This window comes from Lygodium microphyllum, chromosome 6 (genome assembly GCF_053477565.2).
Source record: "Lygodium microphyllum isolate KBCC chromosome 6, Lygodium_microphyllum_v1.1.10, whole genome shotgun sequence".
NCBI lineage: Eukaryota > Viridiplantae > Streptophyta > Polypodiopsida > Schizaeales > Lygodiaceae > Lygodium > Lygodium microphyllum.
In genome coordinates, this window is record NC_141140.1 from 27,931,049 (window position 1) to 27,958,793 (window position 27,745).

Here is a 27,745-nt window from a genome sequence, read left to right on the forward strand (position 1 = left end):
ACAATCTTGTAGATTTGTTTACTAAGTCACTTCCTTAGGCTTTACTTCGACAACACTCTAGATTCCTTAGCCTTTTGCCATTTCAAAGATCTAAGAGGGGGTGTTAGAGTTGGTTAGTTGATCATTCCTTGGACAAGAGCAACAGGTACAACAACTAGTTAGCAGGTGACAGGTGCAAGAGGCATGCCACGTGGTAGCTGATATGGCACAGGTAGTCAAGGAACATAAGTCTACAAGCAATTGAAAAACATTAGCTGCATTTAATGCAACCAACCTTGCATTATTTTTTGTGTTTTTTCTAGCCTATTTATAGGCCCTGATTTCAACAATCTTCATAAGTTGTTTTCACAAATTTCAGGTTGCAAACCATGGAGACTACTCTCGGGGATGACAGAGAGTGGGATCTTTGAGGTGAAAACATACGTAGATATTCTCTCTACACCCTGTGTAAATCTTTGCATCCTTATACAACATTCTGCACTGTAGATTTTTTGCATTTTACTATCTCTTTCTCTCTTTCTCTTCTCTCTCTATTCACTCTTTATCTTGGTTATTCGCTTTTGCATTGCTTCACTCTGACACTTGGTACTTATGTCTATCAGGGTATTATCAATGGTATTTATATGCTTTTGGGTTATGTATTGAGCTTTTACTCAATGGATTATGCATGTGGCAATTCTCTTCATTTACCCTTGAGACCTACCTTGTGCATGACGTTTATATCTATTGCACATATGGTTTTTGACACATTGTAGTCGTGATAGTCTTTAGTGCTGATTGTTGTTGGCTTCTTCATTCTTGGTTGCTCATTGTTGGTTGTTGACATATTGTTGTCGTTTATTATAGCAACATGTCATTTCAATTTTATGCATTCTATTTGAGGGTAGTCACCTGGACTCGACAATCTTTTGTTTGCAGTTTGTGGATGGCTCATTACTTTGGCAGTATCTCCTGTCTCTTGCTTGATTTAACATTGGTTTTGGGGTTGAGCCCACAATATTACAGTAGCCTACTATCTTGCTCTTCTGTATACTTGCTTGATCATAAATGGCTAGAGGTTCTCGCAACAGTGCTATCTTCAATATTGAGAAACTCGATGGGACCAATTATAGCTATTAAAAAACCCAAATATAGTAGGTTTTAGTACAGAAATTGCAGATTAGATTGCTCAAAAATGGGGGTACCAAACCCAAAAACATTGCAACCAAGGATTGGGCTGAATTAGATGAGCTATGCAAGTCCACAATCATTTTATCACTCTCTAAGAAAGTTTACTATAATGTTGTAATTGGAAATCAAAGTGCATATGAGATTCGGACACATATTAAGAATCTTTATGACAAGTAGAGTCCTACATCTCAAATGTATTGGCTAAAACAATTGATGGACCTTCACATGAAGAAAATGACTTCTATGTCTACATACTTGAATGAGTTTCACTCCATCATCAGTCATTTAGCTTCACAAGAGATTGAGTTCAAAGATAATTTTTATTATTTATTTTTGCTTGGTACTCTACTTGAGTCACGATACACTTTTCTGTAGTATGGCTCTATGTGCTAAGGATGGACTTCATGTATGTCCCATGCATTGATTGTGAGAGGCCAATAGGATGAAAATTGTCGTGGTAGAAACTCTAATAGGTCTTAGTCTAGGACACGCCACGTGCATAGTCTTGCAATAAGTTCTGTGGCCATAAGTCTAGTCTTACTTGTTATTATTGTGGGAAAATAGATCATATTTGGCCACAATGCCATAAAATTGCAAAGATAAGCACAAGAAAAAGGGAAATGGTAAAGTATAAGACAAGGATAATGATCACAACATTGTGCTTGGAAAGTCTAGTGTCAAGATTGAGGAGATTAATGTGGTGCAGCTTGATGTATATGATGATCTTGTCTTGCCATTTTTTTCTTTGGATGCTTCACAATTGGCTTGTTGTTAGGATATACTCATTGTTGGTTGATAGATTCAGGGGCTTCCTTTCATGTGACTCCTCATAGAGAGTGGTTTCACTCCTATCGTAGTATGATTAAATCTATTTTTTTGGGTAATGATGTGGCATTGTAGATTGTTGGTATTGGTGATGTCCATCTACATTTTTGTTCAGGTAGCATGTTCACTCTTCATGATGTACGAAATGTAGCAACTCTTACAAAGAGCCTTATCTTTGCTAGCACCTTGGATGATGTAAGCTATGTTGTCTCTTTTGGTGATTTCTCATGGAAGATTTTCCATGGGAATCTTGTTATTGCATGTGATGCCAAGTCTAGTACCCTCTATCCTTTGCTTGTATCTAGGTTAGTTGACTATGTATTGGCTGTGTCTGTAGTTCCATATGTATCTCTTTAGCATTATTGCCTTGGACATATGTCTTTGAAAGGAATGTAAATGCTTATGAGTTTGCAATATCTTCCACCCCTAAGCTATAAGTGTTTTGAGTCTTGTGATCATTGTTTATATGGCAAGTAGACATGTAATATGCATAAGAAGTTTGATATTAAGTGCTTGGATGAGCCTTTGACTCTTGTTCATTTGGATGTATGTAGTCCCATACCCTTAGGTGGTGCAAAGTACTTTGTCACATTCATTAATGTTTACTCATATAAGGTCTGGGCTTATCCTATTAAGCAAAAATTGAATGTCTTGTCTACCTTTCAGTGTTGGCTTGCTCTTGTTGAGAACCAGTCTAGGTATAGGTTGAAATGCCTAAGGTTAGATAATGGATGTGAATATGTCTCGAAAGTTTTTGAGCAATTTTGTGATGAGCGGAGTATTGAGGATCAATTGACCACCCCTAGAATGATATTGTCAAACACATGAACATGACAATTCAGGAGAGAGTCCGCAGTATGCTTAGCCAAGTAGGCTTACCACGTCACTTTTGGGCCAAGGCAGCTACTACTGCCATACACTTAATTAATCAGTCCCCTTGTACTACCATTGATTGCCAGGTTGCAAAGGAGGTATGGACTATGAAACCTCCTTCATATACTTATTTGCATGGCTTTGGTTGTGAGACATTTTGCCATGTTCCCAAATACAAGAAAAATGAGTTGGATCCTAAGTCTGTGAAATGCATCTTGCTTGGTTATGTGGGGATCTAGGTGAGATGGGCTATCACCTATGGGATTTGTAGAATTGCAAGGTTATCCATAGCCATGATGTCATTTTCTATGAGGAAAATATGCATAAGAGGACTAAGGAGGTGGTTGAGGTATGTAGGATGTCCTTTCAGCACAAGAGGAGCCTCCTACTCCCGTATAGCCAACTAGACAACCTACACCAGCCAATGCTCCAGTGGCCTAGGTCCCACCTGTTGTTTAGGATTAGCCCTTTGACATGCTCTACTAGAGCTAGATATCCTCCATAAACTATGTTATTGTGACACATGCATGTAAGTCTCTCTCTTATGATGAGACCATGCATAGAGATGATAGTCACTTATGGGATAGAGCTATGAGGTCAAAGTTTAACTCCTTATAGACTAACCAAATGTGGTATTTGGTTCCTTTGACTAGTGGTAAGAAGGCATTGCCATGCAAGTGGGTATACAAGCTAAAAAGTATCTATGGATGTTCAAAGCCCATGTCCTAAGCCCACTTATAAGACCAGATTGGTAGTTAAGGGTTTCAAGAAGGAATATGGTGTTGACTTAGATGAAGTATTTTCTCTTGTGGTTAAATTGATAACCCTATGCTTGGTTCTAACATTGATTGCTAGGTCTAGACCTTTATCAGATGGATGCAAAGACGACTTTTTTACATGTGGACCTACATGATGAGATCTATATGAAGCATCCTAAGGGCTTTAAAGAAAAAGGCAGGGAAGGAACACCTAGTGTGCAAGTTGAAAAAGAGTCTTTATGGACTTACACATGCACTTGGGAAACAATACGACAAGTTTGATGCTTTTATGCATTCATAGGGATATAGCCAAAGTGCTATGGAGCTGTGTTTATACATGAAGGAGACAACCTTATGATTTTGGTACTCTATATGGATAATATGCTTATTATTGGGAGTGCTCATGATGAGCTATATGCCTTGAAAAATTATCTCAAGAAGAGCTTTGAGATGAAGGACATGGGATAGGTCTCACATATTCTTGGGATGCACATCACATGTGATCACTCTAAGGGGCTCCTTTATCTACCATAGGAGTATATGTTGAAAGTCCTTGAGTGGTATCATGTGCAAGATGGTAAGCCTATTGGTTGTTCTTAATCTTCTCATGTGAAGGTTTTTCAAGACAATTGTCCAGGGTTTGATGAGAAAAAGGCCAAGATGGCCAAGATCCCTTATGTAATCTGCTCTAGGAAAATTGATGTATGCCATGAGCCACTCATCTTGACAAACCATTTGCAATGGGAGTTGTGGCATCCTATATGGCCACACCTAGAAGATGGCATTGGAATGCCATCGAGGGTATTCTAAGATGCCTAAAGGACACAACAGCTATGTACATATGTTATAGTGGCTAGGACATAGGAGTCATAGGATACACTAACTCTGATTATGCAGCACATGTAGACAGTAGAAAGTTCACCTTTGGTTATGTCTTCATCTTTGCTAGAGGTCTTATTTCTTGGATGTCCAGGGTGTAGAAATGCATTGCCGTCTCTACTATAGAGATAGAGTATGCTATAGTCACTGAGGCTTGCAAGAAGGCTCTCTAGTTAGGCCCTTTCTAGTGGTAGTCCTTAGTATCACTAATGTGGTCCCTACAGTATATTCAGATTCTATGAGTGCTATGCAGTTAGCCAAGAATCCGGTCTTTCATTCAAAGACCAAATACATTGAGGCGCATTACTACTTCATCAGAGAGGTCATTAAGGACATATTTGTTGACCTTGTTAAGATCTCAATTGACCAAAATCATTGTCAATTTATTTTTATTCTTTCAGTGGCATTTGAATAAAGGGAAGGTCGGTCACACATTGTGATTGTTAGAGTTCCCACATCTTCTCTCTCTCTCTCTCTCTCTCTCTCTCTCTCTCTCTCTCTCTCTCTCTCTCTCTCTCTCTCTCTCTCTCTCTCTCTTTCCACACCATAGCTCTTGCTTTTGCTTGCATGCTTCCAATCTGGGCTCACTCCCTTCAATGCATTGAGAGAAAGCCATGGATAAAGAAATGGTTGGACTAGATGTAAACCAAATATAATGGGATTTGATTCCACTACTAGAGGAAAAGAAAGCTATATGGTGCAAGTGGATTTACAAAGTAAAATGCTATGTGGATGGAAGTGTGAACAAGTTTAAAAAAAGACTAGTTAAGATGAGCCTTGAAGTGGAAGCACAGAGCAGAAGAAAGAGTTATGGTGGAAGAAGTGAGAGAGAGAGAGAGAGAGAGAGAGAGAGAGAGAGAGAGAGAGAGAATGTGGAAACTCCAATAGTCATAATGTGTGATCGGCCTTTCCTTTATTTAAATATTACTAAAAGAATAAAGAATAAAGTGTCAATGATGGGCACTCTCCGCTTGCAGTGTAGCAAGCACTGTTAGTATAACTAATACATAGGTGGCTAGGCACATGTGCCTTTATCCCCCACCAACAACCTCCCACTTAAAGACAAATGTACCCCTAGTGAGGAGAGAAAAAGGAAAGAGTGAAAAAGTACAAATGTACATAAGTACAACAGGATGAGTAAAGATGTCATCTCATCCAACGCCCATCAACTGCCTAAGAAAGGCAAAGCACTTTGCTGAGAGACTTTTAGTGAGAAGATCTGGAAGATTTTGATCAGTTGAGATCTTGACAAGATCAATGGACTTGTCCTGAATGACCTCTTGAATAAAGTGGTAATGCACCTCAATGTGCTTTATGGAAGACCGGATTCTTGGCCAATTGAATAGCACTCAAATATTTGAATACAGTGTAGGAACCACATTAGTAATGCCAAGGTCTGCCACTAGAAGGCCTAACCAAAGTGCCTCCTTGCAAGCCTTAGTGGTGGCTATAACATAATCTGCATATGTAGTAGAATGGGCCGTGCATTTTTGCACCCTATATTGGGGGTAAAGGCACCTCTGCCTAGCTGCCCGTGTATTACTACACTAATAGTCACCACCATTGCACACTGCAAGTGGCGGGTGCCCGTCACCGTCACTTTATTCTTTATTCTTTTAGTGACTGTTTGAATAAAGGAAGGCCCAGTCACACATTGTGATTGTTGGAGTTCTCATTTCTTTTCCCTCTCTTTCTTGCTCTTGCTCTCCTGCCATAGCTCTCGAGTGCAAGCTTCGATCCTTCTCTCCTTTCAACTAGTATCAGAGCACAGCTTCCCGACTATTGAGCTTGGCTCATGGCATTCTCAGCTTCCCATTGACTCCCCACTTGCATTGGGTCTCTCGGTAGCCATAGCTCATTCTCTTGAGCTCCCGTCACTCCTCGGCTTCCTGAGCTTCTTCCTGGCCTATTGAGGCACCATCAAGGCATTGACATTGAGGTATTGCTTCATTATTTCATATTTTTACTTCAGTCCACAGGTCTAGGTAAACAAGGCAACCACCATTGAAGCTTCCAACCTTCACATCTCTTTGCCCCCGGTTGTGGGCTGCTAGAGGCTTGTTTCCAGGCCCCTTTGGCTCATGTTTGAGCCCTCCAACCACTCCAAAGTTGCCACATGGACCAGCAGCAACTCCACATAGATTTGCACCTATTTTGTGGATAGCAACATGCCAATCACTCTAGCCCTAGCTCCAGCTTGGCATTAAACACTTGTTTGGGGCTCCATTTCAAGCCTTTTGCACATGTATTGATGCTTGGCATTGCTCCTTTGGGATCAGGCATTGGTTGGTGGCTGAAAACAGTTGCTTTGTAGCCGTCATGCTCTTGGGATGCTATTGAGGCATTGTCTTGGTTACCTATCTTTGGTACTTTAACTTGGTTTGATTAAGCTGTTGAGCTCATTTATCTGCCTTTTGTGCCAATGGGAGCATCTTGTATGTTTGACCGACATTGAGCAGGAGGTTTATACTATTTGAGCATTTTGTAGATACTTGAGACTTTGGGATTTCTTACACTTAAATGTTGCATGGTTCATGCATTGATATCTTGGAGTTTCTTTTGACCTGAGCTTGGGCTTTGCACTCTTGTGAGCATATACCTACTAGTGTCAAGTCTTGCCAGTGTTATGTATACTTTGCCCTACTGTCTAGGGGGTATGCCTACTCACTGAGGATGCTTTGGTGACATGTTTGGGTGTTTGCTCAGGGTCTTGATGATTGTTTGGTGCCGATTTATGCCCATTTATGGCTGGTCATGTCTTGGCTGTCATTTATTGACTTGGTGCAATGATTTGGTCAACAATTGACTCTCATAGTACCCTGTTGTCATTTATTATAGCAAGCATATAACTTCGGTCTAACATGGATTTTTCATGCTGAAATATTTTGAAATGATGTGCTTTCACTAGTACTTGGTGGGCAGCAACTTTGATTACACTTTTCTCGCCATTTTCTCTCGATTTTGGTGATTTTTTGGTCATTTTCTATAGTAAACAGCAAGCAATTTTGAACTCTCTGCAGTCTTCCAGCTTGCATTATGGTGAGTTCATCCCCACTGATCATGCTATTTTCAACATCACTAAGCTTGATGGTACGAATTACTCTTATTAGAAGAGCCAAATTTGGTAGGTATTGGTGCAAAAATCGCAAATCAAACCATTGAGGTTCAGCAGGCAGCCGCCTGCAACTATGCTAGATGAGGAATGGTTTGAGCTTGATGAGTTATGCAAGTCCACTATTGTATTATCTCTCACAGAACAGGTTCATTACAATGTATTTGAGGAAGAATAGAGTGCATGGTAGTTGTGGGATAAAATCAAGAATCTATATGACAAGAAAAGTCTAGTGAGTCAGATGTATTGGTTGGAAGCAACTTATGGATCTGCGCATGAAGGAGAATGTGACCATGTCTACTCACTTGCGCCAGTTCCATGCTATACTCAAGGACTTGACTTCGTAGGACATCACTTTTGCAAAGGATGCCACTCCTCTTTTCTTGCTTGGTATTCTTAATGAGTCATGGGATGTATTTTGCATTGCATTATGTGCCTCTGCTGCTACCTTGAAATTATCTGATGTTGAGAGTGCTCTTCTACGGGAAGAGGTTAATCATAAGAATTTGGATGCCTCTTGTGTGTCGCATGCTATGAAAATTAGAGGCAGGAATAATGGATATGGAAAGCATGGCAGTGGCAGTGGCCATGGACAGGATTCTCAAAAATCTCGGTCCAAGTCTCGTGGAAAGTCACGTAGAAAATCCCGTCGCAGGAATGCAAATGTTACTTGTCACCATTGTGGGAAAAAGGGCCATATTAGGCCACAATGCCATGAACTGCACAATGAAAGGCACAAAGATAAGAGGAAAGACAAAGTGCACGATAAGTCTTCTGATCGCAGCATAGTGCCTGCAAAGTCTAGTGTTAAAATTGAAGAGATCAATGTTATGCAGCCTGAGGATGTTGATGATGATGAATATATCCTTGCAGCTTCTTCTAGTGCTTCACAGATGACAGAGATACACTCTATGTATGCACAGTATTGGCTCTTGGACTCAGGTGCATCCTTTCACATATGACACCTTGCCGAGAGTGGTTTCATTCATAAAGTACTGTTTCGGGTTCTGTGCGCTTGGTTGATGACAACTCTCTTAACATTGTGGGCATTGGTGATGTTAGGCTGCAATTTTCTTTTGGCAACAATTTTGTTATGCAGGATGTACATCATGTACCTGCTTTGACATGCAGTCTCATGTTAGCTGGACAGCTTGATGATGTAGATTATCATGTATCTTTTGGAGACTCTGCATGGAAGATCACTCGTGGTAGACTTGTGATTGAGAGAGGTGCCAAGGCTGGTAGCCTCTATCCCTTGATTATATCCGCTTCTTCCCTTGATTATGTTTTGTCTGTGGGTTCTATCCCATATGTATCTCTTTGGCATGCCGATTTGGGCCATATGTCTTTGAAGGGAATGAAAATACTTTCTGGTTTGTAGTACTTACCGCCCCTTGATTATGCATGTTTTGATTCATGTGAGCATTGTCTTTATGGCAGGAAAACTAGGTCTATGCATAAGAAGTCTGGTAGGCCATGCATGAGTGAGCCCTTGGCATTGGTACATTCGGATGTCTGTGGGCCCATGCCTTATCAGTCTATGGGTGGTGCAAAGTATTTTGTTACTTTCATAGATGATTTTTCATGAAAATTTTGGGCTTATCCCATTAAGCTAAAATTTGATGTCTTGGATGTGTTTTAGAGATGGCTTGCATTGGTTGAGAACTAGTCTGGGTATAGGCTAAAATGCCTAAGGATAGATAATGGGGGTGGGTAGGTCTCACGTGCTTTTGAGCAGTTATGTGATGAGAGGAGTATTAAGTGTTAGTTGACCACCCCCTACACCCCCCTAGAATGGTTTGGCTGAGTGGATGAATAGAGCTATCCATGAGAGTGTACGTAGTATGCTTAGCCATGCAAGCCTACCATAGAGCTTTTGGGCTGAGGCAGTTAGTACAGCTGTGCATGTCATAAATAGATCACCTTCTAGTGGTTTGGATTTCCAGGTTGCAGAGGAGGTATGGACTGGAAAACCTCCCTCTTATGCGCATCTCCGTGTCTTTGAATGTGAGGCATTTTGCCATGTGCCCAGAAGTAAGTGGAATCCTAAGAGTGTCAAATGCATTTTCCTTGGTTATGGGGATGCAGGTGAGATGGGTTACCATCTCTGGGATCTGCATGTGTGGAAAGTCATCTGCAGTCATGATGTAGTCTTCCATGAAGACAAGATGCATAGGCAGCCAGAGAGAGTTGTTGAGATCCATAGGGTCATATTTTAGGAGGAGCGAAGGGCTCCCACACAGCCAGTTGGACAGCCTACAACTGCAGTAGATGCTCATGGTCAGGGTGTTGGATAGGCAGCTGGGCAGGTAGCAGAGCCTGCCGTGAGATGGTCTACTAGAGACAGACGTTCACCTGATAGATTTCAGCCCTCGATGCATTATGTCTTAGTTACAGATGTAGGAGAGCCTTTCACCTATGATGAGGCTATGCGTAGGGGTGATAGTCACTCCTTGGAGAGGGCTATGCAGTTTGAGATAGACTCCTTTCATAAGAATGAGACTTGGGATTTGGTTTCCTTTCCTGAGGGCAAGAAGGCTTTGCCATGCAAGTGGGTGTACAAGCTAAAAAGTACCCCTGGACACCCCAAGCCGGCATACAAGGCTAGACTGGTAGCAAAGGGTTTTAAGCAAGATCATGGTGTGGACTTTGATGAGATCTTTTCTCCTATGGTTAAGATGACCACCTTGTACTTAGTCTTGGATTTGGTTGCTCAGCTTGACTTGGATTTATGCTAGATGGATGTCAAGACGGCTTTCTTACATGAGGATTTGCATGATGAGATTTATATGGAGTAGCCTAAGGGCTTTGCAGAACCTGGCAGGTAGCACCTAGTGTGCAAATTGAAGAAAAGTATGTATGGTTTGAAACAAGCACTTAGAGAGTGGTACCATAAGTTTGATGCCTTTATGCAGTCACAGGGCTACATCAGGAGTGCTATGTATCCATGTCTTTACACGAAGAAAGCTCGTGATGGTTCTTTATTGATTTTGGTACTCTATGTGGATGATATGCTGATAGCAGGGAAAGCTCATGATGAGCTAGATGCTCTTAAGGCTCAACTCAAAAAGAGCTTTGAGATGAAAGATCTGGGACAGGCCTCTCACATACTTGGTATGTGCATTATGTTGAGATTCTAGCAATCACATCCATTCATATGCCTCTTTGTATGGAGCAATAGGCAAGGGAAAGCAAGCAGTATAGGATGAGGTCCTGAATCCCATAAGCATAGTGGTTCAGAATGCTACTACCCAGTTCTATATAACATTGTACTTGGATGTCACTTTCATATAAGATGAATACAATATCATGATGCTTTCCTCTTTTAGTTAGTGTCATTGTCATTGTCTGTCTAATACACAAGAATGTGTTTATGAGTTCAAGTCTCAATCTTGAAACCTAATTCACTTGTGTAACAGTCTTGTCTTCTTTGTCTATGTCATCATGAGGTTTATCTCTACCTTCCAACCTCCATAGCTTTTGCCATGCTCTAGATCCCATGTTTCTCAACATGGTATCAAGAACCCAGTCGGGCATGACACTACTCCTCCAGCTACTACGGTTCATACTCTCTCAACTTTGCTTGATCTCTTCCCAACTCAGGTTGAAGGCATGACCTCATTTCTTCACCTAAATCTCATAGCCACTACTTGTTTGCCATAGCCTATAGGACCCTGCCTCCTTGGAGCTTCTTGATCTCCTCAATCAGTCAATATCTTAACCCGCTTCCTTCTAAAGATTTGTTCTCCACTTCAGGATGCTTCAATCCAGCACATCAACCCCTGACATTGGTCGCTCCTATCTGCGGCATTGTGATTTTTTGTCCTCGCTGTCCAGAACAAGCTGGTTGCTGGTCGTACGTCTAGATCTGAGTCTGCACTCCGTGGTTTGTTCTGTGAGCATAGGGCAAAGAAAGCCCACTATCCAAGCTCTCTTCTCATGAAAGGGCTCGTCAAATAATTAATTCTGTGAGCTGCGCCAGGTCAAAAACCAGTCGGGAGTTGTAATCCCTAAAAGCTCCACCATAGCTATTTTCTTTCAAGCTCTTATTTACTTCATTTTCCCACTTCTAACTCACTGACATTCCTGACATTCAAATCAAACTGACCACTGAAGTGTCGTGCATGATTTGAGGAGGGGAAGATTGAAGAATCAACAAGGAAAAGATTCAAGAGAAGACCAAGCCACTTTAACTCAAGCTTCTTCCTTCACTTTAAGCTCTTTCCTCTTCTCAATCAACTAAAGCATTTATTACTCACATCTGAAGTTTCCAGCCAATATAAATCTTCAAGAAGAAGATTTGGAGCACACGCTTGAAGATCCAAGCACCCACCTGAAGATCAGGCAACCCACTTGAAGTTCAAGCATAATATCTCTTGATACTAATTCAGTGCTTCTTGGCACTTTGTTTTTTAGCACATTCAAAAATCAACTCATTGGTGGTCTAATCTCACTCATTTGATGCTGATGCATTTGCCAAACATGAAGATTTTTAAGTGGATGCTTCTTATCAGGAGTGACATAACTACTCTTGTTGCTCACTGGTACTACATAGAAGATGTTTCTATTCTACTTGAAAAGAGACATGGAGCTGCTTACATTAAAGTACAATCAATGAACTCATTTGAAGAACTTGAAGACATGTCTGCTACCTTTGGGATAATGCATGATTTTGAAGACATTTTCGCTGCCTCAAAGATGACGGTATCTTTGCTTGAGGGGGACATGGACATGGACATGAAGACTCAAGCTACAAGCAAAGTAAATAACAAGTACAAAATCAAAAAGAGCAAGCTGGACTACATCGACAAGAAGACCTACATCAAGATGAAGAAGGACAAGAAATTCTGTTATGCTCATAATGCCATACCTAAAAATATAGAAAACCACAAGGGCCTATCGGTCCTTGACCTAAAATTTTACTAGAATTTTTTATTGTATGTACTTGCCATTGATGCTCCTACCATAAGCTTGTAAACTCCTCATGTAACCTGGCATTATAGTCTCTGTACACTTTGTGAGGCCCCTATTACAACCTCTAGATGTCCACCATGTTTGTGGTACCCACACTTAGCCTTTTTTGCGGACAGCCTGTGATGTTTTGCCATGTCTGTGGTATGCCCACACTTTGCAGGTGTTGCTCTCACTAAAGCCTCTACACACTTTGTGCCTTCCTGGTTGTGATCGAGGAGGGATGTTGAGATTCTAGCAATCACATCCATTTGTATGCCTCTTTGTATGGAGCAGTAGGCAAGGGAAAGCAAGCAGTCTAGGATGAGGTCCTGAATCCCATAAGCACAGTGGTGCAGAATGCTACTACCCAGTTCTATATAACATTGTACTTGGATGTCACTTTCATATGAGATGAATACAATATCATGATGCTTTCCTCTTTCAGTTAGTGTCATTGTCATTGTCTGTCTAATACACAAGAATGTGTTTATGAGTTCAAGTCTCAATCTTGAAACCTAATTCACTTGTGTAATAGTCTTGTCTTCTTTATCTATGTCATCATGAGGTTTATCTCTACCTTCCAACCTCCATAGCTTTTGCCATGCTTTAGATCCTGTGTTTCTCAACACATTAGACGTGACAGGCATCAGGGACTCCTCTTCTTGTCACAGAGGGAGTACATTCTAAGGTCCTTGAGCGCTTCCGCATGTAGGACGTAAAGCCTATTGGCTGTCCATTGCCTTCTTATGTGAAGGTATCACAGGTTGATGTCCACAGAGATAGATGAGCAGAGGGCCGAGATGACCAAGATTCCCTATGCATCCACAGTTTGGGAAATCTTATGTATGCCATGATAGCCACTCGTCCAGATATTGCCTTTGTAGTTGGTGTTGTGGCACACTATATGACTACACCTAGCAAGAAGCATTGGGATGCCGTGAAGAGTATCATGAGGTACCTGAAGGGCACTGCAGATATGTATTGAAAGAGAGAGGGAGAGAGACAATGTAATGGAGCAGTAACTTGACCTTCAGGTCGAGCATCATCTTCTATTATTTCCTAGACTACTAACATAACATAAGTGTATACAATAGTACTAAGGTCCGTAGGACCATTCACACTGCACTGACTTATTTAATGTCCCACACTTGCTGATACAGCTGGACACAACTAATGTCGGTCATACATACTATGAGCTTGATATTCTAACACTCCCCCTCAAGCTCAAATCATCTGATGAACTCCAAGTAGCTGTCTAAAACTACTAAACTTATCTATACCCAAAGACTTGGTAAAGATATCTGCAACCTGTTCATCAGTCTTCACATGCATAAGATCTACTCTCCCTGCAAGAACCATCTCTCTGATAAAATGGTAGTGTACCTCTATGTGTTTTGTCCTGGCATGGTAAAGTGGATTTGTTGCCATGAGTACACTACTGAGATTATCACATAATAAGGTCACTGGAGCATCCACCTGAATATCCAAATCAGCCATAAGCTTGAGCAGCCATGAGATCTCACATGCTGCCAATGTAGCACCCTTGTACTCTGCCTCAGTGCTAGACAATGCAACCGTTGGTTGCTTCTTGCTGCTCCAATTGATCATGCCACTTCCAAGGCCAAAAGAATAACCACTCGTAGATCTACGATCATATGAGCATCCTGCCCAACCCGCATTTGTGTATCCAACTAGTTTCAAGGGATTATCTCTCATATAGAACATCCCATAATCTATAGTGGAATTAACATATCTCATAATCCACCTAACAGCATCCAAATGTGGCTTCCTGGGCTTCTGCATAAACTGACTTATGAGCCCAAGTGCATAACTCAAATCCGGCCTATTGATGTGGTCAAGTAGATCAGACTTCCAACCATCTACCTGTACATAGTCACATCCTGAATTTTAGCTCCAGTGCTAATGTCCAACTTGACATTCTGATCAAGGGGTTTATCCAATGGTTTGCATTCAGCCATGCCATACTTCTTCAGCATTTCCATGGCATAATGTTTCTGCATCAGCCACCATAAACCATTTTCAGCCTTGATTACCTCAATACCCAAAAAGTATTTCAATTCACCTAGATCTTTCATGTCAAATTCAAATTTCAGCATCTTCATTACATGTTGTATGCCCAAGTCATCATCACCAGTGATAATCAAATCATCAATATATATGACCAGCACTACCATCTGTCGGTCTTCTTTGTAAATAGGATGTGATCAGCCCTACCAATAGTAAAATCCAACCTCTGCAAGTAGTTACTGATCCTAGCATGCCAAGCTCTCGGAGCCTGCTTCAGCCCATACAGTGCCTTTTTCAGCTTGCATACATAATGCTAAAAATCAGGGTGAACATACCCTTCTGGCTGAACCATATAGACATCTTCTGCTAAGTCACTATTAAGAAATGCATTCTTAACATCCATCTGTTGTAATTTCCAGCCTCTAGCAGCAGCCAAGGCAATCACAGTGCGTATGGTTGCCATCTTAGCAACAGGGCTGAATGTTTCCTCATAATTAAGTCTATACTGTTGGTCATACCCCTTAGCAACCAACCTGGCTTTGTACCTTTCCACACTGCCATCTGACTTGCATTTGATTTTGTAGACTCATTTGCAGTCAATGGTCTTTTTTCCTTCAGGCAGTGGCACAAGATCCCATGTCTTATTTTCAGCCAAGGCATTCATTTCTTCATCCATAGCTGCACACCAGTTCTCATTTTCCACTGCTTTAGCATATGTACCTGGTTCTTTGATCTCCATCACTTTTGTCATATAAGCATAATGCTTTGCAGTGTAGCCACTATATGTCAACCTATCAACAGGGTATCTAACCCTCTATGAGCATCTAAGCTGTGGTGCATTGCTCGATTCCCCTCTCTCATGAGGCGGAATGTACCTGCTCTGCCTTGCGCCAGGCGTATAGATAGTCGAAATACCAAGTTCACTATCTAAAGTGTCAGTAGACTCATATCCAGAAGTCATCCTACCAGGTGTCATCATCCCAGATAAATCCTCAATAACTTTCTATTTTCCTTTGTCTTTGTCTGCGACATCATATCTCCCCCTCACTGACATACTGGTGTCAGTGGATGGTGAGTTCCTCAATCTCCCTGTCCATGGAGATATTGTCTGACTACTAGGTCCTGTCATAGCAGTGCTCTACTGCATATCAATTGTAGATATATGAGTGGAAGGCATATCCGATGGCACTATTGCCGGTGATACATACCAAGAACCCATCTCATAAAAAAAAACATCCCTGCTCACCAAGGTCTCCCTTGTAGAGGGATCATAACATTTGTATGCCTTCTTCTCTTGTGAATATCCAATGAAGACACACTTATGTGATTTTGGATCTAGCTTCTTCCTTTTTTCATCTGGAATATGCACATAAGCAAGATAGCCAAAGACTTTCATGTGACTTACATCCGGCTTATAGCCATACAGCTTCTCAAACGGTGTCATCTCATGAATACCTGCAGTGGGAGTCTGATTCAAGATATACATGGCTGTCATAACAGCCTCAACCCAATAATAGAGTGGCATCTTCTTCTCATTCATCATGGCATGAGCAGCTTCCATCAAGACCCTATTCTTCCTTTCAGCTACCCCATTTTGCTGAGGAGTGTAGCTGTAGGTAAGTTGCCTACGTATGCCATTTTTAGCCAGAAAGTTGTCAAACTCATTTGACACATACTCCCCACCACTATCTGACCTCAAGAAAGAGATATAACAGTCAAATTCCTTTTCAATCTGCTTTTTAAACTGCTGAAAAACAACAAACACCTCATCCTTTGTCTTCAGAATGTAAACCCAAGTATAGCGACTGTAATCATCAATGAATGTAACATAATACTTCGAGCCTCCCATGGATGCATTATGGGTTGGCCCCCAAATATCAGAGTGCACTAACTGCAAGGACGTGTACTCTGCCTTACATGTCTAACAAATGGCAACCTTGACTGCTTACCAAATTGGCAAGCATCACATACATGACCAATATCTAAATATTGGAACTTGGGTAAACCTGTAACAAGCTGTTTTTTCTGCATAGTTTGCAGCCTTTGCAAATTTACATGCCCCACTCTCTTGTGCCAAATTTCTAAGTCTCTGATAGTGCCAAAACCATGGGCAAACATGGTTGAATCCAGCTCTGGCAAGGTAGCATCAAGAGTAAACATTCTGCCATTCCTGTGACCACGAGCTATTAACTTGCATCCATTACCAAACTCTTCAATAAAGCAACCATGCTTGTTGAATCTAACTTGCAATTTATGCTCCATCATTTGACCAACAGACAGTAGATTCTTCGTAATTGAAGGAACATGCAATACATCATGCAAATTTTTCTTTTTGACATCATGAACCACAAGAGGCACTTTGCCTTTATGCTCAATGCTATGCTACGTGTCATCACCTATACAGACATAGCCATTTTTTTCAGCCACCATATCAGTGAACCAATCCCCATGAGGAGTCATATGGTTTGATGCCCCTGAATCAATATACCAAACTGCATCATTAGTGGATTTTTCAGCAACTCTGTCTTTTACATACTACATGGCAAACAATCTATCTCCTGAAGTATCATCTGCCTGACTAGATGTAGCAAAATGCCCATGTTGTTTGCCTTTCTGATTGCCCTGCTTCTTCCAGCATTCCTTGGCAATATGCCCATACTTTTTGCAGTAATGACAATCCTTATCCTTGTTCAGATTGTCAGATGGATGCTACTATTGCCCAGGAGCCTCTACCTCTAGGGCTAGATCTCTCCCTGCCTCAAAAGTTTCCACCACCTCTTGCATTTGATATCTACTGATTGTTATTGCCATAGGATGCATTTTGCTGGCCTCCCCTGCCAAATCCATAGCCTCTACCACGGTTTTCATGGCCACGTTTACTGGAATAAAAAATGCATCCTTGTTTTTTAGAACTACTAGATCTTGCAGCCAAACCAAGCTTAACCTCTTCATGGATAAGCAATGCAACCAGCTTATTGAAATCAGGCATTTCAGTCCACACAGACACAGAAGTGTCAAAAGACTTATACGTAGGCCCCAAGCCGTTCAAGGTCACAGCAACCATGTATTCATCTTCAACCTGTGAACCAATAGATACCAACTGATCCGCAATGGTCTTAACCTCCGTGACATTATCCTGTATAGATCTACTCTTCCTCTCCATGTTGTTGAACTTCTACTTCAACTGTATCTTCCTGGCACTTGTGGTTGTGCCATAATATTTGACCAAAATGTCCCATGCATCATTAGGAGAACTGCAGCTCATTATCTGCATTACCATGGCATTTGAGATACATAAAGAGATCCAATGCAAGACTCTACGAGCTCTTTCTATCCAAGCTCGATGTAATCGTCTCTGATCAGTTGTAGGTCAATCTGGGAGCTTAGGTTCAGCTTCCTCTCCAGTCATCAACTCCCAATAGCCTTTTCCTATTCAGAAGTTCTCCATGCGGAACTTCCATATGGCATAATTGTTACTGTCAAGCTTTTCCCCCACTATCTAGGTTATGTTGTCAGTCCTTTCTGCATTTGCCATGTTGTACCAGACACTATTTCGTCACTGCCTGACTTCCTACAAGCCAACAAGTCACTGTGACCAATCTTAGTCCTTGACTATTTATGATAGTATTTTGCAACTATTCTCTGCAAAAAACCAGGGTATTTCAGCCCTTTACAACCTCAAAAACATCCACAAACATGTGGTATAACCCATAGGTACATCAGTCAGTACATAGACTTTGTAGGTATTGTAACTCTGTGTCATGCAAGCTTATTGAAGTAAAGAGAATACGCAGTCTGAAACCTGTAATTTTTCAATAAACCAACAGTGAATTTACTATCATAAACCACTTTAAAACATGTCATACATGCTCCAAACTTTCCCAGACATTTGCTAGTATATGTAGGCAACTAGACATAGTCATATGGGCAAGTGACATAAATCTGCTCACAGATTGTATACAGTCAATAAACTGTCAAACCAAGATGTATTTCAGCCCAAGAGATCCTCAAGCCACTTCATACATATGCCACTGTGTGTAGGGATCAATACATAACCATACGGGCATTCGCAGACTCTCTGTCTTCAAGAAGTAATGTCAAAAAGTACATGGACTATTTGTGACCATCCAATACACTGTCAAAACATTTGTTCTCTGATTCAGATTTCAGTTTTTAAGAGCCTTCAATGCTCATAGCATTCAACAATCATATCTCGTACCATACAACTCCCTGTAGGTAACAAAAGGCATGTACTTCTTCAAGGCCAATGAGTATATAATATTGACAGCTTTTAGCCTGTCATTGGCTTCCCAAAACTGAGCATTTCAGTCAAAAATTTCAGTCCACAACCATGTCAGACAATGCATATGGTTCCCAGATTATGTATATGCTTCAACAAGTTCTCTTGAGCATGCTAAGGAGCTCAAGGCTCTTGAATAGAGTCAAGTGTATGCTGTATACTCACTGATTACAGCAGTTCTTCACTATTTTTAGACCTGTGGTCAACTGTTACAACTCATAGATGAGCTCATGATCAAATACTGACACATCTAGGACTTCAATGACCTTTTAGAGAGCATAGACAAGCTGTGTGTCAGTCATGGATGATGGAGTTGATGATTTGCAGACCATGAGGGTAGCAACATAAATAGGCGCTGTTCACGCAGCTTGTAGATCTAATTCCAGCAGCTACTGTTGATGGTAATGATGATGATGATCACTCAAATATGCTCAAAGGGTGCTCCCCAAAGCTCCCACAGAAGTCTCAAACACTAACATGAAGCACAGACTCCATTTGATAAAAAATGCATACCTTGTTGCACAAACACAATGACAGCGTGCTTCTCTTCAACCACTGCCCTGAGTCTTCAGGTCGCAAGTCTTTCTCACAGCTTCATGCCTTTAAGAACCCATCCATGATGGCTCCGATACCATATTGAAAGAGAGAGGGAGAGAGACAATATAATGGAGTAGCAACCTGACCTTCAGGTCGTTCATCATCTTCTATTATTACCTAGATACTAACATAACATAAGTGTATACAATAGTACTAAGGTCTGTAGGACCATTCACATTGGGTCTAAGACCACCGACTTATTTAATGTCCCACACTTGTCGATACAGCTAGACACAACTAATGTCGGTCATACATACTATGATATTCTAACAATATGTGCATATGCTATGGCAGCCATGATACATGAGTCATGGGGTACACTGACTCTGATTATGTAGGACATGCAGATAGTAGGAAGTCCACTTCCAACTATGTATTTACCTATGCTGGAGGTACTGTTTCTTGGATGTTTAGGGTGCAAAAATGCAAGCCCTTTCTACTACAAAGGCTGAGTATGTTGCAGCCACTGAGGCTTGCAAGGAGGCCATTTGGTTGGGTCGTTTGGTTGCTAACCTTGGTATTGATGCTATCCCTACACTGCATTCGCATTCTATGAGTGCTATTCAGTTAGCCAAGAATTCAATCTTCCATGCGAAGACAAAACACATTGAGGTGAGGTATCACTTCATAAGTGGGGTCATTGAAGACAAGTCTGTTAACCTTGTCAAGATCTCAATTGACCAGAATCCTGCAAATCTGCTCACGAAAAGCCTCTCTACAGAGTGCTTTGCCTTCATCGGGAGGTTGATGCGCGTGGGATGAGATGACATGTTTCCTCATCCTGTTGTACATGTGTACATATTGTACTGTCTTTTTTATTTTTCTTTTAACTCCTCACTAAGCCAGATTCACCTTTAAGTGGGAGGTTCTTTTCACTTCCTACTGTTTACATGTCCTACATAATGAGAGTTAGTGTATTCCATGACACTTGTATCCCAGCCACCATAACAAATACACATAACTGTTGTGCCCTTCAGATATCTCATGATACCCTTGATGGTATCTCAATGCCATCTACTAGGTCTAGCCATATAGTGTGCCATAACTCTCATTGCAAATGCAAGTGACTATCATGGCACACATCAAACTGCTCACATTGCAGATACATAAGAGACCTTTCCCATCTGAGTCCTGTGCTCATTAGACTCTAGACAATTAGCATGACTAACCTTCATGTGAGAAGGTAAACCAATAGGCGATCCCCCTCACCATCTGACTTAGAGGAATGGATGTCCAAGTTGGAGTCCTACTTAAATATCTACCCTTGCACTAATGATAAGAAAATATTTTTTGCTTCTCTCCACTTGGAAGGATTTGCCCCCATATGGTGGCACTATATCAATCAAGAGAATCAACAGTTCATTGATTGGGAAGATTTAAATTGCATGTGGTCCAAGTTTTTGTGTCTCATGTGAAAAAGGAGCGGTTGGCAAGACAATGGTACACTCTTGACCAACGTAACCTCACTATACATAAATACACAAATCACTTCATGAACTTGATTATGTATGTGGAGAGAATTAGTGATGCCGCTTTATTGCACAAGTATATATATGGGTGGAACCAAGCCTATCGGTAGATGACATGGCTAAAATTCGACCACACTATTTGACGCAATTGAACTAGCTAAGAGATATGCAAGAAAGTATCATAAGAATGAACATTTTCAGCAAGGTTTTAGATAGCCTTACATCCCTTCATGATCAACCCCATACGGAGGTGGTTTTTGAGGCATACTATGCCTAATAACAGCCCCAAAGTACCCACTTACCCCACCTTCCATGCTAAAAGAAAAATGGGCACTTTTGGGACAACATTTGGCTCTAATGCTGAGAATAAGTATGCTGAAAATAAATAGTCCACTGCATCACCTTCCCATGGATCCAGTAGCCAACACTTCATTTCTCTAGAGGTTGTTTTGGAACGAAAGGAAAAGGGGCTATGCTTTAAATATGAAGATAAGTACACTGTTGATCATGCCTCCAAATTCCTCTACAAAATAGCTAAGGTCAAGGTTTATAGCACGTATGTCATGGAAGATTGGCACAATGATAAGGATGACCTACCCATTGACCTGGCTAAGCCTATGGAGGATGTTGATCACGAGTAGTTCTATGACTTGAAGGATGGGTTTGCCTACAACCTAGGTGGTGATCCATCATGGATACTTGATTTGACATCCCATCCACCTACCACTTCCCTTTGCTCGATCTCCTTGGACACTTGGACGGGCCCCCTTCGCATTCAAGGAAGTATCCATGGAAAGCATGTCTTCATCCTTGTGGACAATGGTAGCACTCACAGTTTTGTCAATACATCAGCCATTGATTAGTTGAAATGCACCCCTATGGCATTACACCACCCCTTGAAGGTCCAAATAGCAAATGGAGAAGAAGAAATCATCACACATGTATATCCTGCAGTTCCCTTATGCTTGGCTGAAAATTATGTGGCATTGGTTGATCTAATTGCCCTAAATATGGGCCCCATTGATGTTATCTTGGGCTACGATTGGTTAAACAATGGGAAAAATTGCTATGGACTTCTTTCAGCTCTACATGGAGTTTATGATGCATGGATAGCCCATCCACCTAGAGGGAGTTCAAGATCATGTTGATTTTTAGCTCATTACAGCAAAGCGACTCAAAAGGAAATTTAAAAAATGATCACAAATCTTTGTTTTGCAATTGAATAAGGACAATTTAAGTCAACCCTCTGTAGTACCTAATGATTCAGCCTTGTAGGCCTTACTTGAAGAATATAGTGACCTATTTCAGATGCCTACAACCCTTCCTCCTAAGAGGCAAGTGGACCGCCCACTTGATTTAGAGTCCCATTCCAAGCCAATAAAGTAGCCCCCTTATAGAGTCTCCAAGTGTGAGCATGAAGAGGTTACAAAGCAAGTCAAGGAGTTGTTGGAGATGGGTTTCATTGAACCGAGTTCTTCCCCCTATTCATCCCATGACATCCTGTTAGTCAAGAAGAAAGATGGCTTCTTTCACATGTGCATTGACTATAGAGACTTGAACAAAACCATAGTGAAGAACCGCTACCCCATCCCACGGATTGATGATTTGATGAATGTGACTTACGCTCTGGCTACCATCAGATTCGTATAAGGGAGGGAGATGAGGACAAAATGGCCTTCAAGACTGATTGTGGACTTTATCATTTTTTAGTGATGCCTTTTGGGTTAACTAATGCCCCCGCCACATTTCAAAGCCTCATGAACAAAATCCTACAACCCTTTTGTAACGTGCCTGCCCCTCAAATTTCGGGACACGTCTTAGCAGCCCATCGAGAGATCAATCTAGAGGACACTGCCCGGCACTTCCAAGGAATGACACGGGGTTTGTCAACTAGGGTCTCTCGAGTCTGTCTCGCAACGGAACTTATCCAGTCGTTCCCACTAGGATCGATCTGAAATCCAGGTTCCTAGCCAACATTGTCTAAGGTCATAGACTGACTTTCTCCTAACATTTCTTGTTAACATTTCCTTTGAGGAAAGTTCTCAGGTAACCGAGACCACCCTTCCGTAGGATAGACCATTGGTCACATCCACCACGCTTCCCTCGAGGATTGTCTTAGTTATTTAATTACCTACCACATTATGTTTGACATATAAAGGCAACTTCCTTAATTAACTCATTAATCACAGGTTCTTTATGTAATTTAGGCCATAGACATGAAGACAGGTTAAAAAGATCAAACGCTTCCTTAACTTATCTTCAGATTAATGTGTGTCTCTTTCCCATATAGGAGAATTAAGTGCTCCTTTCTGCCTCCGCAAAAAAAATCCTTCATCTTCCAATAATAAAACTTGAAGGTTTATCCTTCCAAGGTTCCGCCTTGTAACTAGTATCAAGGCCTCGAGATCCCATCCCGAGTCACGTAGAATACTTGTGTAGGGCCCGGAGGCATTAGGATTTATGGCCAGAGCCCCCACCTAGCACCCAAGCATCCTCCTACGCCAAGTGATTTCCACGGAGAGACCTCTCACGGTGGGTTCGATCCATATTCCCTGCGTGGATTCACAACCCCCTTGGTTAGGGTTTGGCGGTTCACGGGGCGTAGCTAGCGCCATCCTTCCTTAACTATCCCTTTAGAAAATCAACCATAGCTGAAGCAACCAGCATAATAACAATTTCTAGGGAAAACATCCCTTTCGTTCTATGGTAATCAGTCATCTTAGACCTGGCCATGAAACCATCAAACACTCCCCACTTGTGTTAACATTCAAAACCACATTAACAAACAGTTGAATGCACAACCTCTCACTTCAGGGCATCACAATCCCATTGCATGCACAATCAAAATTTTAACTGGATGTATCAAAACAATTGCTTAAGGGATTTACAATCTTTACAAACTGCCAAGCATCACCTGAGTCAACAATCCATTTAGGGTTAGGTCACCAGCTTCAACTAAGCTAGGAGCGTATCCATTTGCGATAGTCCACAGCAAGATCGATAAAACAATTTGCAGGCAATTATACTTATTCTTAATGCACTGGATCACATGTGACTTGCGTCTATGGAAGTCTAGGGTTTTGTCTAACGATGCAAGTGTATCTCATGAACAAAAATCAACATTTCATGTGTTTCTTTTAACCATGATTGTGAAACATGAATTCTAAATGACTATTCATGCACTGAACTGATTGAAAAGCTATCATTTTATGTGAAGTAAGGCGATAACCTTATCATTTTATGTGTGTAAAAGCTATCATTTCGTGCCTAAAGCTTGTGTGAATTCCAAACTCTACCATTTTGTGCATGCAACTTAGGTCTTAGAGTAAACAAAACCCTATGCACGACATCAATCCTTTCATCCCTTCCACGAGAATTAATTCCTAAATTAATTTTTAACGCTTAAAACCTGGGCTTGATTCATGTGTGCTGTGTTGGTCGCTCCGCTCACCCCTCCGGCATTACCGGTGGCTTGGTCACCTATGCTTTCCGCAACTTTCTTCTTAGAAGCCATTCACCTCACATAGATTGGGCAGTCTGGACCTTAACGATTTCGGTTTAACAGGATCAGTTGGGAAGACCACCGGATGTGGTTTGTTGCCAGGAGAGTGGTTTGGGTGACTCATAGCAGTTATCCCCTTTCTCTCTCTTCTTCTTTTCCTCCTCTCCTCCTTCTCTCTCTCTCTCTCTCTTTTCTTTTTCTTTGTTTTTCTTACCTTCCTACTCTCTCTCCCTCTCATTCTCTTCTCCTACTTCTCTCTTATTCCTCTACTCTCCCTCTCTCTCTCCTCTTCTTTCCCTTCTCCCACTTCTTTCTCCTTCTGCTCCTTCCTCTTTTCCTTCTTCTACTACCTCTCTCCTCTCTCCCTCTACATCTTCTTCTTCCTCCTCTACCTCTCTTCCCTTCTTCTTCTCCTCTTCTCCTTCTCTTCTTCTCTCTCTTCTCTCCCTCTTCTTTGTCTTCCCTCTTCTCTCTTCTCTCTTCTCTCCCTCTTCTTTGTCTTCCCTCTTCTCTCTTCTCTCTTCTCTCCCTCTTCTCTTCTCCTTCTTTTCTTCTCCTTCACTTCTTCTCTCTCTCCCTCCTTCTTTCTTCTCCTTCTTCTCTCTTCTCTCACTCTTTCCTTCTTACTTCCTCTCCTCTCTCTCTCTCCTTCTCCTCTTTCTCTTCTCTCTTCCCTTCTCTTCTTCTCCCTCTCTTCTACTTCTTCTTTCTCTTCTCCTTCCCACTCTCTTTCTTCTTTTCCTTCCTCCTTTCCTCTCACGACTAGTCAGGGTGGTAGGGGGTGTAATATTTCTGCACAAAATATTAATGATATTGGAACCCACACACCCCGTGGAAGAGAAATTTCAAGTAATCTCCCGCAATGAAGATACACTGGGCTAAGTGCTCAATCTGTGTACACTAGCAAACTCCAATCCGCGTTGTGCGTAAGAGGCCGAGGCTCAAAAGCCGTAGTTCCATGCGGGAACACCCTTCACGGGAAAAGAAAATGGATAATGGTTAAATTTTTGGCAAATTTTTTTATATAATCCCCTCCCCTTCAGCCGTTGCATGGTGGGGGAGAGGGAGTGTGAGAGGAGTATGAGTTAAGAGGTGGAGGAGCATGGGGGAGGGGAGCATGCAGAATGCCACTCGTGTGGCTACCCCCCCTTTCAAACTATATATGACCCCTCCGTCCCCAAGCTCGAGGGAGGAAAGGTCGTGCTATTGCTGCCCATTACCGAAGTGTTGTTGCCCGCCGCCACGTTGCCGTTGCAGGCTACTGCCACCTCCATCCTCATCGCCATCATCATCATAATCATTACTCTCTTCATCTCCTTCATTGTCATCCTCATCAACACTCTCTCTCCACGTCACTTCTCTGTCAACAGAAGCACAGAAGCTTCTTTTTGGAAGCTTCCATTAAAGGCTTCCATAAGCCTTATTCACCCACACCCCTCAGCTTTTTAAAAAAACTGAGTTGTAAGGCCAATTCCTACGAAGAGGAGTAAAATTGCGGGCAAAAGGGAGTTTTGAAATTCGGATAAAGGGCAAGGAGTGTTTGTTGAGTCGAAATCCACGTCCTCGATGGCTCCTAAGCAAAAGTCACAAGGCGCACACGCGGGAGCTTCCACCTTGAGTATATGTGTGGACAATGCTCCGATCCTTAATGCCTAGGTTCTTAAAAATTAATTCCGCATAAAGGGATGCATTAAGCATGTTGGTTTTTAGGGAAATTTAAATGCATTTACTCATTCCATTTTGATGCCAGGAGGCATATTTCACGGTGGATTCTGTGCCACAGTGGATTCTGTGAGGTTTTACAGTGGATTTCGTAAACTTTGTTTACTGGGGCTCATACACAAAGTGGATTCTTTGTGCGAGAAGTCAATGGGGATGCCTGTCCTTTTCGGGCATTTCGTTAATTTAGTGTGTATATGGGTGATTCCATAGCGGGTGCTTCCGCAAAATACATATTAAATTAATAAACATTTATGAGTTTAGAGTGCGCACTCGTGATAAATTAAGGTTAGGATTGATTTCTAACCAATTGATTTATTTATGTATCTGAAGACTGCTAGGTATTCACTTTTGTTGGTTTAATTGTATTATTTTACTAACGATTGTGAATGCTTCAGCTGATGTATAGAGATAGCAACAATGGCAGAGGAAAGCATTGGAGGATAGCGTGTATTCGAGTTATCGTCAATATTTTGATGGGCGCATACCTTAGGCATAGCGTCTATATTTTGTCGCGCCTATTTATTAAGGCGTTGGATATTTATTTATTATTTTTGTATGCGCATGGGTGCACGATTATGATATTTGTATTTGGACATTGTATTGGGTATGCCTGATTTCTTGGGCGCCCGCCCATTAGCTTTATTTCTATTTGGCACTAAAGCAAACTCAAAAGCCAAAAGTGTGCTATTTTGTAATTTGGGCTATTATTTGAGCTTGAAGATGATTAATACATAAAATACATGCTTTGTGGAGCACTCACACAAGGCATGGGGGGAGATTGCACCCAATTGGTCTCTTGTTCATGTCGTGCATGCTTTCTACCTTGAGTTTTGTGCAAAAAGGAGAGTTCTTTTGTTCTTGGGGACCTTCCGACGCTCAGTACGTGCACTTACGGCATCCGATCTGTCCACCAGTGGTATCAGAGCAAAGCTGAGATCGAGAACTTCCAATCGCTACCCATCTTGTGCGAAGGCGGAACTCCTGGAATGATCGAGCTCTATAGTTAGTTTCATTGAGAATGGTCGATACGGGTGGATTCCTGGTGGTCAAGAACCTCTGTCTACAGCCTCTGATCGTGAAGGACCGGCCTGAGGAAGTGAAGGACCACGTCAATATCTCCTTCAACAAGAAGTTTTGTAACAGTGAACAGAGATAAGCTTTCATATCTAAAACTTCATAAGCTTAAGTTAAATCTTAGAACTAAGCTTTTTAAAAGCTTAGTTACTTCAATTTTAAAATCGGCGGCAGCAGCGGCTTCCTTCTGTGATTTTTGGCGCAGCAAAATGCCCCCCCCCCTAAAATTCGTTGTCAATTTCATTGAAACTTATAAGCTTAAGTTACTTAAGCTTTAAACAAGCTTAATCATTTAAATCTTGCAAGTTCAAATTTACCTACTTTGCAAGTCCTACAAGTCAACAGAGATCAAAACAGACTTATTCCAAAAACTCCTATAAGGACTCTTCCTGCACAGAAGCACAGAACTACAAAGTTGTTCTCTGGAAGACTCTGTTCGCATACTAAGACTTGCTGAACCAGTTTCAGCACACGCATAAGGTC